The sequence below is a fragment of the Bos taurus genome, chromosome 1 (assembly GCF_002263795.3).
Source record: "Bos taurus isolate L1 Dominette 01449 registration number 42190680 breed Hereford chromosome 1, ARS-UCD2.0, whole genome shotgun sequence".
In the NCBI taxonomy this organism is placed as follows: domain Eukaryota; kingdom Metazoa; phylum Chordata; class Mammalia; order Artiodactyla; family Bovidae; genus Bos; species Bos taurus.
The window spans coordinates 54,031,048-54,046,557 of NC_037328.1; the positions used below are offsets into that span (position 1 = coordinate 54,031,048).

The 15,510-nt window shown below is 39.1% G+C and overlaps 1 long non-coding RNA gene across 1 annotated transcript; it reads right to left on the bottom strand.

Annotated features, from left to right (window-relative positions):
- Positions 1 to 1,697: 1,697 nt before the first annotated feature.
- On the bottom strand, positions 1,698 to 15,300 carry LOC132345557 (uncharacterized). Its single transcript, XR_009494997.1, has 3 exons — positions 14,764 to 15,300; positions 6,057 to 6,144; positions 1,698 to 2,432 (listed from the first exon to the last, which is right to left on the bottom strand). It is a non-coding gene; the product is annotated as an uncharacterized lncRNA (long non-coding RNA).
- Positions 15,301 to 15,510: the final 210 nt, after the last annotated feature.

The following is a 15,510-nucleotide window of genomic DNA, read 5'->3' on the forward strand; positions in this document are numbered from 1 at the left end:
TGCCCCGTCCCTGGGATTCTCCAGGCAAGAACACTGGATTGGGTTGCCATTTCCTTCTCCAATGCATGAAAGTGAAAAGTGAAAGTGAAGTCGCTCAGTCGTGTCTGACTCTTTGAGACTCCATGGACTGCAGCCTAGCAGGCTCCTCCATCCATGGGATTTTCCAGGCAAGAGTACTGGAGTGGGGTGCCATCGCCTTCTCATAATCTCCTAAAATAACGAAATAAAGAAATATGGAAATTGGGTGTTTTAAAAAGCAAGTTATCTATAAAACTCTGCATGCCCTAAGATCTGAATTACAGCATTAGAGTAAGCAGTAGGAAGACCTGTGCTAATGTGACACTGAGTGTGGAAGAGTTGTACAACTGTTCAACCTCACCTCTAGTTAAGTGTATGTAATAGAAACTTAACACCTAGCATGGTCAGTTAGCACATCCAAATGTGTTTATTTGCAGAGATTTTATAACCAAGCCCATGAACAAGAGATTTTTAATTAAATTAATTTCATTAGAGGAATAACTGCTCACGGTCTCTGCTTAAAAGATAAGGTGACCAACAGCCTCCCTAATAACTTTGTATAATACATTTGAAACTATAGAGGTATCTTAATATCAGTAACTTATCACACAAACAGATATTCTCTCTTCTAGAACACTTTTTAACAGAAATAACTGGTTTCACAGCCTCCTGGGATTTGAATGGTGGTTCTACCATTTATGGTTGGGTGACCTAGGATAAATTTTTTGTTGTTGTTGTTTTGTTTTTATCTTTTTTTTGTTTTGTTTTGTTTTTGTTTTTGTTTTGTTTTCTAGGATAAATTATTATACTTAACTTTTCTGAGCTTCAGCTTCTTATCAGTAAATGAGGGGGAGGAGGGCTGTGGTGTGAAGGACCATGTGAGTATCTGTTGCTATTAGCAGTGGTATATGACTTAATCTAATTTTCCAATTTAATTTGATTCTAGTCACTGAACATTTTTATGCTCAATTATGCTTAAAGTAATTTCATTTAAAAGAGAACCATATCCAGAGTGGGTCTTAAGTAGTTTATGAAGCCATGAAAGTGTACCTAAAACCTAAAGTCATTATCCCACCAACAGCAAAGTTTTAGCTTTGGCATATTTGACAGCAGAGCTGAAGTATATTGGAGAAGGCAATGGCACCCCACTCCAGCACTGTTGCCTGGAAAATTCCATGGACAGAGGAGCTTGGTAGGCTGAAGTCCATGGGATCGCTGGGAGTCAGACACGACTGAGCGACTTCACTTTGACTTTTCACCTTCATGCATTGGAGAAGGAAATGGCAACCCACTCCAGTGTTCTTGCCTGGAGAATCCCAGGGACGGAGGAGCCTGGTGGGCTGCCATCTATGGGGTCGCACAGTCAAACACGACTGAAGCGACTTAGCAGCAGCAGCAGCAGCAGCAGCAGCTGAAGTATATGGCCCTATCCTTGTAGGAGAGCTGACATAAGACACTCTAATGCAGTACACAGCATTTCCCAGAGGATATCAGAACTTGTTATGTTAAAAATGATTAATAATGTTAATGAGTATTTAGAACTCTTGGAAGGATAGCTTAATTGCCTACATAATCCTAGGGGGCTAAAAGTGCAATGTAAGAATGGAACCCTGGATTTACTTGAGTAAACTTTTGAAGCCAAGACAATTAAACAAGGACAGGAATCCATGTGCTTCAAAGACATTATTTTAATACTGTTCCATTTTAAAAGTCATCAAGAGCCAAGGGACAGAGGGATTAGGAAGGAAAAAAAACACTACTAATTTACACTGGGGTTGCGTGTAACTGGGGTTACACTGGGTTAAGCATCCTGTCTTTGCTTGTAGACTGAAACTTTGGTACAGAGAAATTAGACTCCCCCTAAATTTCAGGTTAACAGATGTCATCCAGAAGCCATTTGCCCAGTAGGGGGCGCTCCTGAAATACTGATAGAATATGACAGCGGAAAACTCACTTGGAGAAAACAGTACTTAAGGCAGTAATAGGTGAGGGAACCTCAGACCCATGTGGTTTTTAGATTTAAAAAGTCCTAATTCCTTAGATGCATTATCAAAATTATCAGTAAAGGGGTAATTGGACCTGCAGACTTCTTTTTCAGAATTCTCTAAGAAACATAAATTACAGATATTAGCATCTCAGTTGGACACCAAGAAATAGAACAATCACTACCTTGAGGAAACACTCTTATTGAAAAGACAAGTGATACAGCTAATGCAAAGTTAAATTACAGAAAAGAATTTCAGAAAACATGAAAAGCAGCTCTCAACTCTTAATGTGGGAGGACACTGCTATTCGATTCGGGGGAGGACTGGGAAACAGGAGTGGGGATGACAGGACAAGGTGGGACTCCAGCCGAGAAGTGGCCAAAGAAAAGACCATCTGCAGTGCCAGGCAGCAGCAGTGGAGGCTTCACCCTGGGAAATTTGAAAAAAAAAAAAAAACAGATTATGAACAGACATGAACTTCCTATTAAGATACTAGCAGAGGGAGATAAAGAGATTTCAAGCTGGAGAGTGAAATAAGGGAAAAAGCTTAAAATTACTTATTTGACAGTCAGGACATTGTGGAGAAAACTGCTACTGGAGGTAACAAAGAGCTATCTCAGTTCCTGCTATAAATTCTTTATCATTTTCCAAGGTTCCTGCCTGATACTGGTGCCTGCTCTCCTTCCTTTTACACACCTTCTCACCTGTCTACTAAAAATAACAACAGCTAATATTTACTATTTAGGATCTGTTTTCTGCAAGCTATTTTTTTACAGACATTCTCTCACAAAGCAAAACCCAGCCTGGTAAGAAACATCAGTGTTCTACTTGTGACTGATTCACACTGCTGTGTGGCAGAAGCCAATACAATATTGTATAGTAATTATCCTCCAATTAAAAAAAAAAAAAGGAAACATAGGGGTCCTTTTGCTGATGAGGAAGGGTAAGGAGCACGCCATTTCTTCACAGCGGTTAAGTGGTGAAACCAGAATCTGATCACTGCACTGTTTAACTTCAACATCAATATTCTTTTATTCCTGTTGTTTAGTCACTAAGTCCTGTCTGACTCCTTGCAACCTAATGGACTACAGCAAGTCAGGCTCCTCTATCCTCCACTATCTCCTGGAGCTCGCTCAAATTCAAGTCCATTAAGTTGGTGATGCTATCTAACCAACTCATCCTCTGCCACCCTCTTCTCCTTTTGCCTTCAATCTTTACCAGCATCAAGGTCTTTTCCAGTGACTGGCTCTTCACATCAAGTGGCCAAAGTATTGAAGCTTCAGCTTCAGCATCAGTCCTTCCAATTATATTCAGGGTTTATTTTCTTCAGGTTTGACTGGTTTGATCTCCTTGCTTCCAAGGGACTCTCAAGAGTCTTCTTCAGCACCACAAATTGAAAGCATCAATTCTTACCCACTCAGCCTTCTTTATGGTCCAACTCTCACATCCGAACACTGGGAAAACCACAGCTTTCACTATGCAGACCTTTGTCGGCAAGGTGATGGCTCTGCTTTCTAATATAGTGTCTAGGTTTATCATAGCTTTCCTTCCAAGGAGCAAGCATCTTTTAATTTCATGGCTGCAGTCACCATTCACAGTGATTTTGGAGCCCAAGAAAAGAAAATCTGTCATTGTTTCCACTTTCTCCCCTTCTATTTGCCATGAAGAGACGGAACCAGATGCCACACTCTTCGTTTTTTGAATGTTGAGTTTCAAGCCAGCTTTTTCACTCTTCTCTTTCACCCTCATCAAGAGGCTCTTTAGTTCCTCTTTACTTTCTGCCATTAGAGTGGTATCATCTGCATATCTGAGGTTCTTGATATTTCTTCCGGCAATCTTGATTGCAGCTTGTGATTCATCCAGCCCAGCATTTCCCATGATGTACTCTGCATAGAAGCTAAATAACCAGGGTGACAATGTATAGCCTTATCACACTCCTTTCCCAGTTTGGAGCCACTCTGTTGTTCCATGTCCAATTCTAACTGTTGTTTCTTCACATGCATTCAGGTTTCTCAGAAGACTGGAAAGGTGGTCTGGTATTCCTAACTCTAAGAATTTTCCATAGTTTGTAGTGATCCACACGAAGGCTTTAACGTTATCAATGGAGCAGAAGTAGAAGTTTTTCTGGAATTCCCTGCTTTCTCCTTGGTCCAGTGACTGTTGGCAATTTGATCTCTGGTTCCTCTGTCTTTTTTAAACCCACCTTGTACATCTGGAAGTTCTTGTTTCATATACTGCTGAAGCCTAGCTTGAAAGATTTTGAGCATTACCTTGCCAGCACGTGAAATGAGGGCAATTGTATGGTGGTTTGAACATTATTTGGCATTGCCCTTCTTTGGGAGTGGAATGAAAACTGACCTTTTCCAATCCTGTGGCCACTGCTGAGTTTTCCAAATTTACTGACATACTGACTGTAGCACTTTAACAGCATCATCTTTTAGGATCTGAAGTAGCCCAGCTGGGATTCTGTCATTTCCACTAGGTTTTTTTTGTTGTGATGCTTCCTAAAGGACACCTGACTTCACACTCCAGGAGTTCTGACTTTTTACTATGCCTTTAAAATTAAGGGAAGCTGAAGAAGACTACAGATAAATGCTTTGTCTTTCTGAGATTAGCAACCTGTGGAAATTCTATGAATGACTACATTTCATAGTTAAACATCTTCATGATACCTCCCTCTTTTGCTGTTACTCATATCTAGTGGGGAAAAAGTGAAGATTGTGAAAACTAGTCTGCTTAAATATCACTTGTTTTTTTATGTATAAGCTACTCCTTCACACATTAAAGACATAATTATTTAATATCTGCTATCTATTAGGCATGGGGAATCATAATCCAATAGCAAACGTGGAAAAGATCCTTGAGCTGTCTCAGTATCACACATTTATACACAACAAATAGACAACTGAGCATTTCATTACCTCATATACCACCATCTAACTTGAAGGACAAGATCACTTTTAAAAAAGAGGAATAAACTTTAACTCTATGGAACAATTACTGCATGGTACATTTTGCTAACATGAAAGTGCGGGCTTTTTAGAAAACCTCCTCTTTCTTTAAATTTAAGGTCACTTTAATGCTAGATAATTTCTAACTTTGGTCATATATTCACTAATATACCTTCATAGTGAAAGTGAAGTCGCTCAGTCGTGTCCAACTCTTTGCAACCCCGTGGACTGTAGCCCACCAGGCTCCTCTGTCCATGGGATTCTCCAGGCAAGAATACTGGAGTGGGTTGCCATTTCCTTCTCCAGGGGATCTTCCCAACCCAGGGATCGAACCCAGGTCTCCTGCATTGCAGGCAGACACTTTAACCTCTGAGCCACCAGGGAAGCCTTCATACAGTAGATGATAAATAGCAGAATGTCAAGTGTATTTGCACCAAGTTGCTAATCTCTTTCCCTAACTAGTGAATGCTTAGTATTATAGATTAATAACGGACTTCCCTGGTGGCTCAGTGGTAAAGAATCCGCATGGCAACACAGGAGATGAGGGTTCAATTCCTAAGTCAGGAAGATTCCCTGGAGAAGGAAACTGCAACAGATTCCAGTATTCTTGCCTTGGAGATCCCATTAGCAGAGGAGTTTGGCAGGCTACAGTCCATGTAGTCGCAAGAGAGTTAGCTCTAAAGCCACACTCATTGTCAATTACTTGTTAATTCACTTGTAACACTTTACAAAAGACAGAACACATGGCACTTTGCCTTCTTTCTCCTGGTTTCCTGAGAGTCTGACTAGGAGCTAGACTAAGAGTTCTAAATCATATTTGAAAGGGAATATATGCTGCGATTCATGGGGTCGCAAAGAGTCGGACACAACTGAGCGACTGATCAGATCTGATCTGATATACAAATGTTCCCATACATATACATAAGACATCTCTAGAAGGTCATTTAAGAGACTCAAACATTGATTCTCTCTGGTAAAGAACCCAGTGAATAGAAGACTGAGGCTTTTCATTCTCTGGTATCTCGAATGTTGAACTATGTGAATGAATTTTCTGTTCAAAAAATTAAAATGAAGGTTAAAGAATCACATTTGTTGTACCTACTCTCACTTCCAGACTGGACTTCTGCTCAAATGGACTTTGACTTGGGACCACAGTGCTTCTAAGTTTCCTTTGCAGAGATTCAAAGAGTCTAATCATACAAAAGAAGAACTGTAGTTCACAACAATGCAGTTTCTCAAAAAAATTTTTTTCTCAAACTTTAACCAATGAAAGTAAAAACTGGGGTATTTTCAATTTTGTATTAATGCACATGAGTTCCTGTGGTAGGATTAGTGATAATGACCCTGATTAGCTTACAGCTCTCTACATTCCTCCCTTGGGAAGACCCCTCCCTCTCTCATATAATGCTTCACTATGTGACTAGCTTTGGCCAGCTGGAAAATGGAAAATGTGACTTAGGCAAAGGGTTAAAAAGAGCTTATGTATTGAGACTTCCTACAGGGAACCCTCTATTATGGGAAGGAGCTTCTGCCAGTCTGTGAGATGGTGAAACTTCTGTGGTCACTGCCCAGCTGCCATGGAACTGACTTCCACATTTATAAGTAGGAGTCTCCCTAAACCAAGTAGCCTATACTCTCCAGAGCATAAGTGAGGTGTCCTGAAGCTAAACAGTCCAGCTCCAAAAGACTACCCATTGACAGTTTTCAATGTCTGTTTTGGGGGATGGTTTATTTAAGTGCAAAAGCTAACTGATAAAGTCTACAATATACATTAAGATTCAATTAGAAAACAGAGTGAAGTAAATCTTGGAGCTATTTTAGAAGTTTCTCTTTTACTTAATATGTGTCAGATAGCTTTCATATAAGTAAAATTACATCATTATTTTTAACAGCCCCATTATATTCCATGGTAACATGATTTAGCGTTCACTACTTGATATATATTGTATAAAATTCACCTTAAATGATGACAATCCAAATTAAATTCTTTCCAGGATAATAATGAGGCATTAACAATGATTAACTCACTGCTAATTCTACAGTAGGATCAATTATGTCTGAATTTTCAGATCACATTCACAAGCAACATAGTCCTCACATTCCTCAGGAAAGTTTCTATTTAGTAAGTTGACATATTAAAATTTGTTTCCTCTTAAATCTCAACATTACGCTTTTCATTCTACATTTCACCCCAAAGTTACTATCCATCTTCCCTGAAATAGACATACATTCAAGATGACTTAAAGGCTCAGAATTCCAGGACTTACCCAGTGGTCTAGTGGCTAAGATTTGGCTCTCCCAGTGCTGGGGGACCAGATTTGATCCCTGGTCAGGGAATTGGATTCCACATGCCTCAACTAAAGATTCCACATGCTACAACTAAGACCCAGCACAGCCAAATAAATAAATAAAAATTCTTAAAAAGACTCAGGATAGCCATCAAATAGCCAAATTCTAGCCACTGTGCCTTATGATAGCTACAGTAGTTAAAACAGGTATTATTCCCTGAGAAATTCACCCACACCAATGTTATCAATTTGTTTCCCTGTTTGTTAAGCAAGAAAGACAATATCTGATGATTCATCTGCATGTCACTATTTCTTCAGCTGAGGATGTGAAGTTTATTAGTTTTGAGACAGAATTTATAGGTTGATCACCTACGTTGAAAAGAAATTTTATTTTTTTAATTTCACTCTTGCTTTACGTTAAAAAGATCCATAACATATTTATTTGTATGAAATTTAAATAACATATCTTGAAGAAAATTAGGTGCTTCACTTCTATACTTTATATTTAATTAAAATAAAGCCAAATATTTATACATGCATTTTATTTTGTTTAGATTAGTTTTTTCAAACCAGTAGGTAGCAGAGATTCTCTTCAAAAAGAGTCATATGTGAAATCCACCTAAATAAAGTATAGTTGGGTTCAATCCCTGGTCCAGGAAGATTCCACATGCCGTGGCACAATTAAGCCCGTGTGCCACAACTACCAAAGCCTGTGCACCCTAGGGCCCGCACACTGCAGCTAGTGAGACAGGCACACCTAGAGCCTGTGTTCTGCAGTAAGAAAAGCCATTGCAATGAGAAGCCCATACACCACGATGCCATAATGAAGAGCAGGCCCTGCTCACCACAACTAGAGAAAGCCCAAGCACAGCAATGAAGACCCAATGCAACCAAAAATAAAAATAAATTATTATTTTTTAAAATGCTAACCTGTGAATATTCTTACAAATCAACAGAACAAAATACAAAGCCCAGATATAGACTCAAATACACAGATACATTTATTTATTGCTTTTCAACAACAAATATAAAAGTAGCATTTCAATTCAGAGTGAAAAAGGTGATTCCATAGCTCACACCTTAAATCATATATAATTCTAAGTAGATATGAAAACTTAAATATTTGAAACAAATCTCTAAACGTAATCAGAATAAATCTCAAAAATTGGTCTATTTATATGTGCACACGTGTAATATCTAAGAGTGAGGAAAATCATTCTTCTAAGTAAAAAGAAATCCAGAAATCATTCAGAAAAAAAAAAATGGATAAACTAAAATACACAAAAACAAAATGGTCTGGCATGGCAAACAAAACAAAAAGCCCAAATAACCTCATGGAAAAAACAGACAACAAATTTGAACAAATAGTTTAAGGAGAAAGGAAATAAAAATGACTCTTTAGTTTATGAAAAAATGCTCAGTCTCAACAGTAATCAAAAAATTAAAACTGAACAGATAATTTTCCATGCAGAAAATTCCAAATAATGTATTCTGATACTCATTCCTTAAGGAGATGGAGCAGGATTCCCCATCCCTTAAGGATGGGCTGTACATAGTAACTGTACATGGTAACTTCTCTCAAACAGTACGATTTGGAAAGGAGACAGGGGAAACCTAAACTTAACAGTGCAGAGACCTTACAAACACTAGTTTAATCAGGTGACCAAGGTCAACGTCAACAGGAATATGGTGCTGACAGTATGTACTCTTTATGTGTGGGTGTATGTGTGTTGATAGTATGCACTCTTGATATGATGTGATGAGAACAGCAATTTACCTATGTGTTCTTCCTCCCCAAAGGGTTTTCAACACCAATCTAATCATGAGAAAAATAGACAAATTCAAATAGAAGGACTTTTAAACAAAATACCTAACCAGTATTCCTCAAAATAGTCAAGATGATCAAAAACAAGGGAAATCTGAAAAACTGTCATAGTCAAGATAAGTCTAAGGAGATATGAAAATTAAATGTGAAGTGGTATCCTGGATGGAATCCAGGAACAGGAAAAAGGCTTCAGAAAAACCTAAAGATGTCTGAATAAAGTATGGAATTGAGTTAATAATAATGTATCAACACCGCTTCATTAATTGTAATAAATGTACTGTGCCAGTGTAAGATATTAATTAATAATAAGGAAAATTGGGCAGGGGGTATATGAAAACTATCTTCACAATTTTTCTATAGTTCTAAAACTATAATAAAAAATAAATTTTATCTTAAAACATTCTGTACAGATATGGCATTTTCAGTTATTAGATTGGCAATGCTTAAAATTTTATTTTATACTTCTTTGGTGAAAGTATAAAGAAATAGGTGTTTTTATACATTATGAGGTGAGTATATGCATACACTTCTTTATGGAGGGCAATTTGGCAATACATTTTCAGTTAGTATCTCTTCCCTTAGCAATTCCATTTCAAGCAATTTCAAGGAATTTATCATAAAAAAGACTCACGGGATTTTGCCATTTGAAGCAACATGGATGGACGTGGAGAGAATTATGAAAATGAAATAAGTCAGACAGACAAAGACAAATACTGTATGATCTCACTCATGTGTGGAACCTAAAAAAACCCACAAACTAGTGAATATAACAAAAAAAAAAGCAGACTCATAAATACAGAGAATAAGTTAGTGGTTATCAGGAGAGGAAAGTGGAAAGAGGCAATATAGGGGTAGAGGGGTAAGAGGTACAAACTACTAAGTATAAAATAAACTACCATGATATATTGTACAACATAAGGAATACAGCCAATATTTATAAATTACTATAAATGGAGTATAACCCTCAAAAACTGTGAATCACCATATTGTACACCTGTAACATAAAATATTGTACATCAACTATATTTCAATAACAAAGAGATCCACATTTAAAAGAAGCAGTTCATGACAAAAATTTATCATCATTAATTTTATTTTGATCTTTCCTCACTGTTTATCTTTAGGGTTGCTTTATGTAATACATTCTTTCCAAACATAACCCTAATGATGTTAATATTTAGTCCTAATTCTCTTTCACCAACACGCTCCTTTATTGCCTTTGTAACCCAAGTTGTCCAGTTTGTTTGTCAAAGATGTGAGAGCAAGCCTCTCTCTCCTTCTGAAAATGAATGTTATAATGCCTTTAATGGTCTACTCTTTTTCCTATAAAAGCTCAGTATTGCAAGCAAATTTATTTAAGTGCGAACTATGTGTTAGCTTCTGGATGTTCAAGCTGGTTTTAGAAAAGGCAGAGGAACCAGAAATCAAATTGCCAACATCTGCTGGATCATCAAAAAAGGAAGAGAGTTCCAGAAAAACATCTATTTCTGCTTTATTGACTATGCCAAAGCCTTTGACTGCATGGATCACAATAAACTGTGGAAAATTCTGAAAGAGATTGGAATACCAGAGCACCTGACCTGCTTCTTGAGAAACCTATATGCAGATCAGGAAGCAACAGTTAGAACTGGACATGGAACAACAGACCAGTTCCAAATGGGAAAAGGAGTACATCAAGGATGTATATTGTCACCCTGCTTATTTAACTTATATGTTGAGTACATCATGAGAAACGCTGAGCTGGAAGAAGCACAAGCTGGAATCAAGATTGCCGGGAGAAATATCAATAACCTCAGATATGCAGATGACACCACCCTTATGGCAGAAAGTGAAGAGGAACTAAAGAGCTTCTTGATGAAAGTGAAAGAGGAGAGTGAAAAAGTTGGCTTAAAGCTCAACATTCAGAAAACAAAGATCATGGCATCCAGTCCCATCACTTCATGGCAAATAGATGGGGAAACAGTGGAAATAGTGTCAGACTTTGTTTTTTCGGGCTCCAAAATCACTGCAGATGGTGATTGCAGCCATGAAATTAAAAGATGCTTACTCCTTGGAAGGAAAGTTATGACCAACCTAGATAGCATATTCAAAAGCAGAGACATTACTTTCCCAACAAAGGTCCATCTAGTCAAGGCTATGGTTTTTTCAGTGGTCATATATGGATGTGAAAGTTGGACTGTGAAGAAAACTGAGCACCAAAGAATTGATGCTTTTCAATTGTGGTGTTGGAGAAGACTCTTGAGAGTCCCTTGGCCTGCATGGAGATCCAACCAGTCCATTCTAAAGGAGATCAGTCCTGGGTGTTCTTTGGAAGGACTGATGTTGAAGCTGAAACTCCAGTACTTTGGACACCTCATGAGAAGAGTTGACTCATTGGAAAAGTGTCTGATGCTGGGAGGGATTGGGGGCAGGAGGAGAAGGGGACGACAGAGGATGAGATGGCTGGTTGGCATCACCGACTCAATGGACATGAGTTTGGGTGAACTCCGGTAGTTGGTGATGGACAGGGAGGCCTGGCATGCTGCGATTCATGGGGTCATAAAATGTCGGACACGACTGAGCAACTGAACTGAACTAATTGAACTGATAGAAATGTAGCCTCTGCCCTTGAGAAGTTCACCCTCGGTGGAACTACTGAGTCATATTTAGCAGCTATGATTTTGGAGTCAGTTCAGTTCAATTCAGTCACTCAGTCGTGTCCGACTCTTTGTGACCCCATGAATTGCAGCACACCAGGCCTCCCTGCCCAGCACCAATCCCCGGAGTCTCCCCAAACCCATGTCCATTGTGTCACTGATGCCATCCAACCATCTCATCCTGTATCGATCTCCTTTAGGATGGACTGGTTGGACCTCCTTGTTGTCCAGGGGACTCTCAAGAGTCTTCCCCAACACCACAGTTCAAAAGCATCAATTCTTCAGTGCTCAGCTTTCTTTACAGTCCAACTCTCACATCCATACATGACTACTGGAAAAACCATAGTGTTGACTAGATGGATCTTTGTTGGCAAAGTAATGTCTCTGCTTTTTAATATGCTGTCTATATTGGTCATAACTTTTCTTCCAAGAAGTAAGAGCTTTTTATTTTCATGGCTGCAATCACCATCTGCAGTGATTTTGGAGCCCAGAAAAATAAAGTCAGCCACTGTTTCCCCATCTGTTTGCCATGAAGTGATGGGACCAAATGCCATGATCTTTGTTTTCTGAATGTTGAGCTTTAAGCCAACTTTTTCACTCTCCTCTTTCACTTTCATCAAGAAGCTCTTTAGTTCCTCTTCACTTTCTGCCATAAGGGTGGTCTCATCTGCATATCTGAGGTTATTGATATTTCTCCTGGCAATCTTGTTTCCAGCTTGCGCTTCTTCCAGCCCAGTGTTTCTCATGATGTATTCTTCATATAAGTTAAATAAGCAGGGTGACAATATACAGCCTTGACGTACTCCTTTTCCTATTTGGATCCAGTCTGTTGTTCCATGTCCAGTTCTAACTGTTGCTTCCTAATCTGCATATAGGTTTCTCAAGAGGCAGGTCAGGTGGTCTGGTATTCCCATTTCTTTCAGAATTTTCCAGTTTATTGTGATCCACACAGTCAAAGGCTTTGGCATAGTCAATAAAGCAGAAATAGATGTTTTTCTGGAACTCTCTTGCTTTTTCCATGATCCAGCGGATGTTGGCAATTTGATCTCTGTTTCTTCTGCCTTTTCTAAAACCAGCTTGAACATCTGGAAGTTCGCGGTTCATGTATTGCTGAAGCCTGGCTTGAAGAATTTTGAGCATTACTTTAGTAGCGTGTGAGATGAGTGCAATTGTGCGGTAGTTTGAACACTCTTTGGCATTGCCTTTCTTTGGGATTGGAATGAAAATAGGCCAACTTGATTTGAATTCTGGATTCTAAAAGTGTTAGTTCTATTCTCATAGGCCAATGACTGGCCTCCTGGAGTCTCAGTTTTCCCAATGGCTCCTTTTCCTTCTTTGGGTCCAGATGTGACTTATTTAAAATTACATGACAGGACTTCCCTGGTGATCCAGTGGTTAAGAAGAATCTACCTGCCAATGCATGGGACACAGGTTTGACCCCTGGTCTTGGAAGATCCCACATGCCACAAGGCAATGAAGCCCACGAACTGAAGGCCTCAGCCCTAGGGCCTGGGCTCCTCAACCAGAGAAGCCACCTCAATGAGAAGCCTGCCCACCATAATGAAGAGTAACCCCTGCTCTCTTTGCAACTAGAGAAAGCCCGAGTGCAGCAACAAAGACCCAGTGCAATAAAAAAATTCTTTTAATTTTTTAAATTAAGAGAAGGAAAAAAAATGAGAGAAGATCCCTTCTAGTACTGACTCTTGTTGGCCCTGTTCTCCATCTTCACAAAAGTTGGATTTCCATTCATACACTGTATAATATGGGTCTTCTATACCATACTCTTGAGTTATATAAGGGCAGGGACCACAGCTATTTTTTTCACCAGAGTTCACTTAGCTCATAACACAACCCTGGCACATAGAGTCCACTAATAGATACAAGCCATTCTTATTCTTTTTACCTTGGTTTCCAGGATTAAGCCTGAACAGACCCGTTTACTCTGACCCTTCCTTGCTTGAGTCAGGTACTTGTCCTATGTCATACCCCCAACCAGAATGTCAGCATGAGCAGTGCTTCCATCAGTTTGAGCCATTACAGAAAACAGAGTTAGGTTCCTGAAGGATCATTGATACACACTGAATGAACAAATAAAATACTAATTGCAATGGTCTTATTTTACTGGCTTTTCAAGCCCTTAAAAAGGTTCTCTTAGATAGAGTTGTGTCACTCAAGCAACCGTTTTCCCTGTAGAGTCCTAATCACTACAGCTCTGTTTTCCAGGTCAAAAAGATTAATTCAAATGATCTCCTCTATTCCTTCATATTAGATTACATGGTCTGAAAGTACATCCCTCTTTCTCTAGAACCTGGAGGCAAACCTGAAATTGTAAATAAAAATCAAGAGAACCCTCAAGCTATACACATTGATTTTGAAGACAAGAAAGATAGGGTTTTTCTGCTCTGAAAATAAGAAAAAGTAGAATGAATAGAACCTTTAATGAAGAAAGAATGACAGACTGAAATAGTGGAAAATAAATAACAAATAGCCAGAACTGATTTTCTTTGAGTTACTGAATTAGACTCCTTCTACTATTTCAAAGACTGATGATATCACATTTTTTTTTAATCCTGTGCTGGTCTCCAGGTCAGTCTTTAGGCAAAAAATTTTTACAGTAGCAGACAGTTCATTCATGATGCTTGTAGAAGACAGACCTCATAGCACTTTACCCCAAGTCTGTTTTGCCCTGAGAGTCCAACAAAGCACTCTACTAGGAAGGTTTCCAAGTGACATTTGATCTTTCTGTTCTTGTCTCCCTGCTAGTTTGGGCTCCCTCTAAAATAGACTGATGATTAGAAACTGTCATTAGCTATCAATAGCCTAAGCTCAAGTTACTCTCACCCTAGTCTTACAAAATACATTGCAGGTCATACACATTCATATTCTCAAGCCTACAGAGTTCTAACTGTAAACAATAAAAGTGTAAAAGGTGAAAGTACTGGAGACCATAGACTAACCCTTCTCTGCCTGCCTTTTATCCCCACAGAACAGAGGACAAATTATAGATAGCTAGCTTTAAAAACCGGAGAAGGCAATGGCAGCCCACTCCAGTACTCTTACCTGGAAAATCCCTGGACGGAGGAGCCTGGTGGGCTGCAGTCCATGGGATCGCTAAGAGTTGGACATGACTGAGCGACTTCACTTTCACTTTTCACTTTCATGCATTGGAGAAGGAAATGGCAACCCACTCCAGTGTTCTTGCCTGGAGAATCCCAGGGACGGGTGTGCCCAGTGGGCTGCCATCTATGAGGTCACAGAGAGTTGGACACAACTGAAGCGACTTAGCAGCAGCAGCAGCAGCTTTAAAAACAATTATGAAATAGAAGCATTTGGAGAGAGTACAATTATCAAAAGCTGATTGTTTGGATGAAGGATCAGATATAAATATTAATAGAAAGGAAGAGCAATTGGCAACTGTGGCTGGGACAAAAGAAACTGTGACATAAGTAGGCTTTCCTCCCACTTTGATCCTGAGGTGATCCTGGAGATGGTGGGATCTTGCTGGCTTGCTGAGGAGCAGATCTACTGCCTTTTACAGTAGCATAAATTTACTGTATGCAAACAGAGAGAGAAGGAAGAATCTAGAAACTCCTTGGTCTAGACTCCTTCCATCTGGCAGATGCCTTACCAAGGTTAGGACTCAACACTTTCACTGCTGTGGCCCATGTTCAATTCCTGGCAAAAGAGATTGTGTTGGCCCAGTAGACAAAAGAATAGAGTTTGTCTGTTTCAAGGTTATAAGTTAAAAATACTGATCATAAAACAGTGGAAACAGTGTCAGACTTTATTTTGGGGAGCTCCAAAATC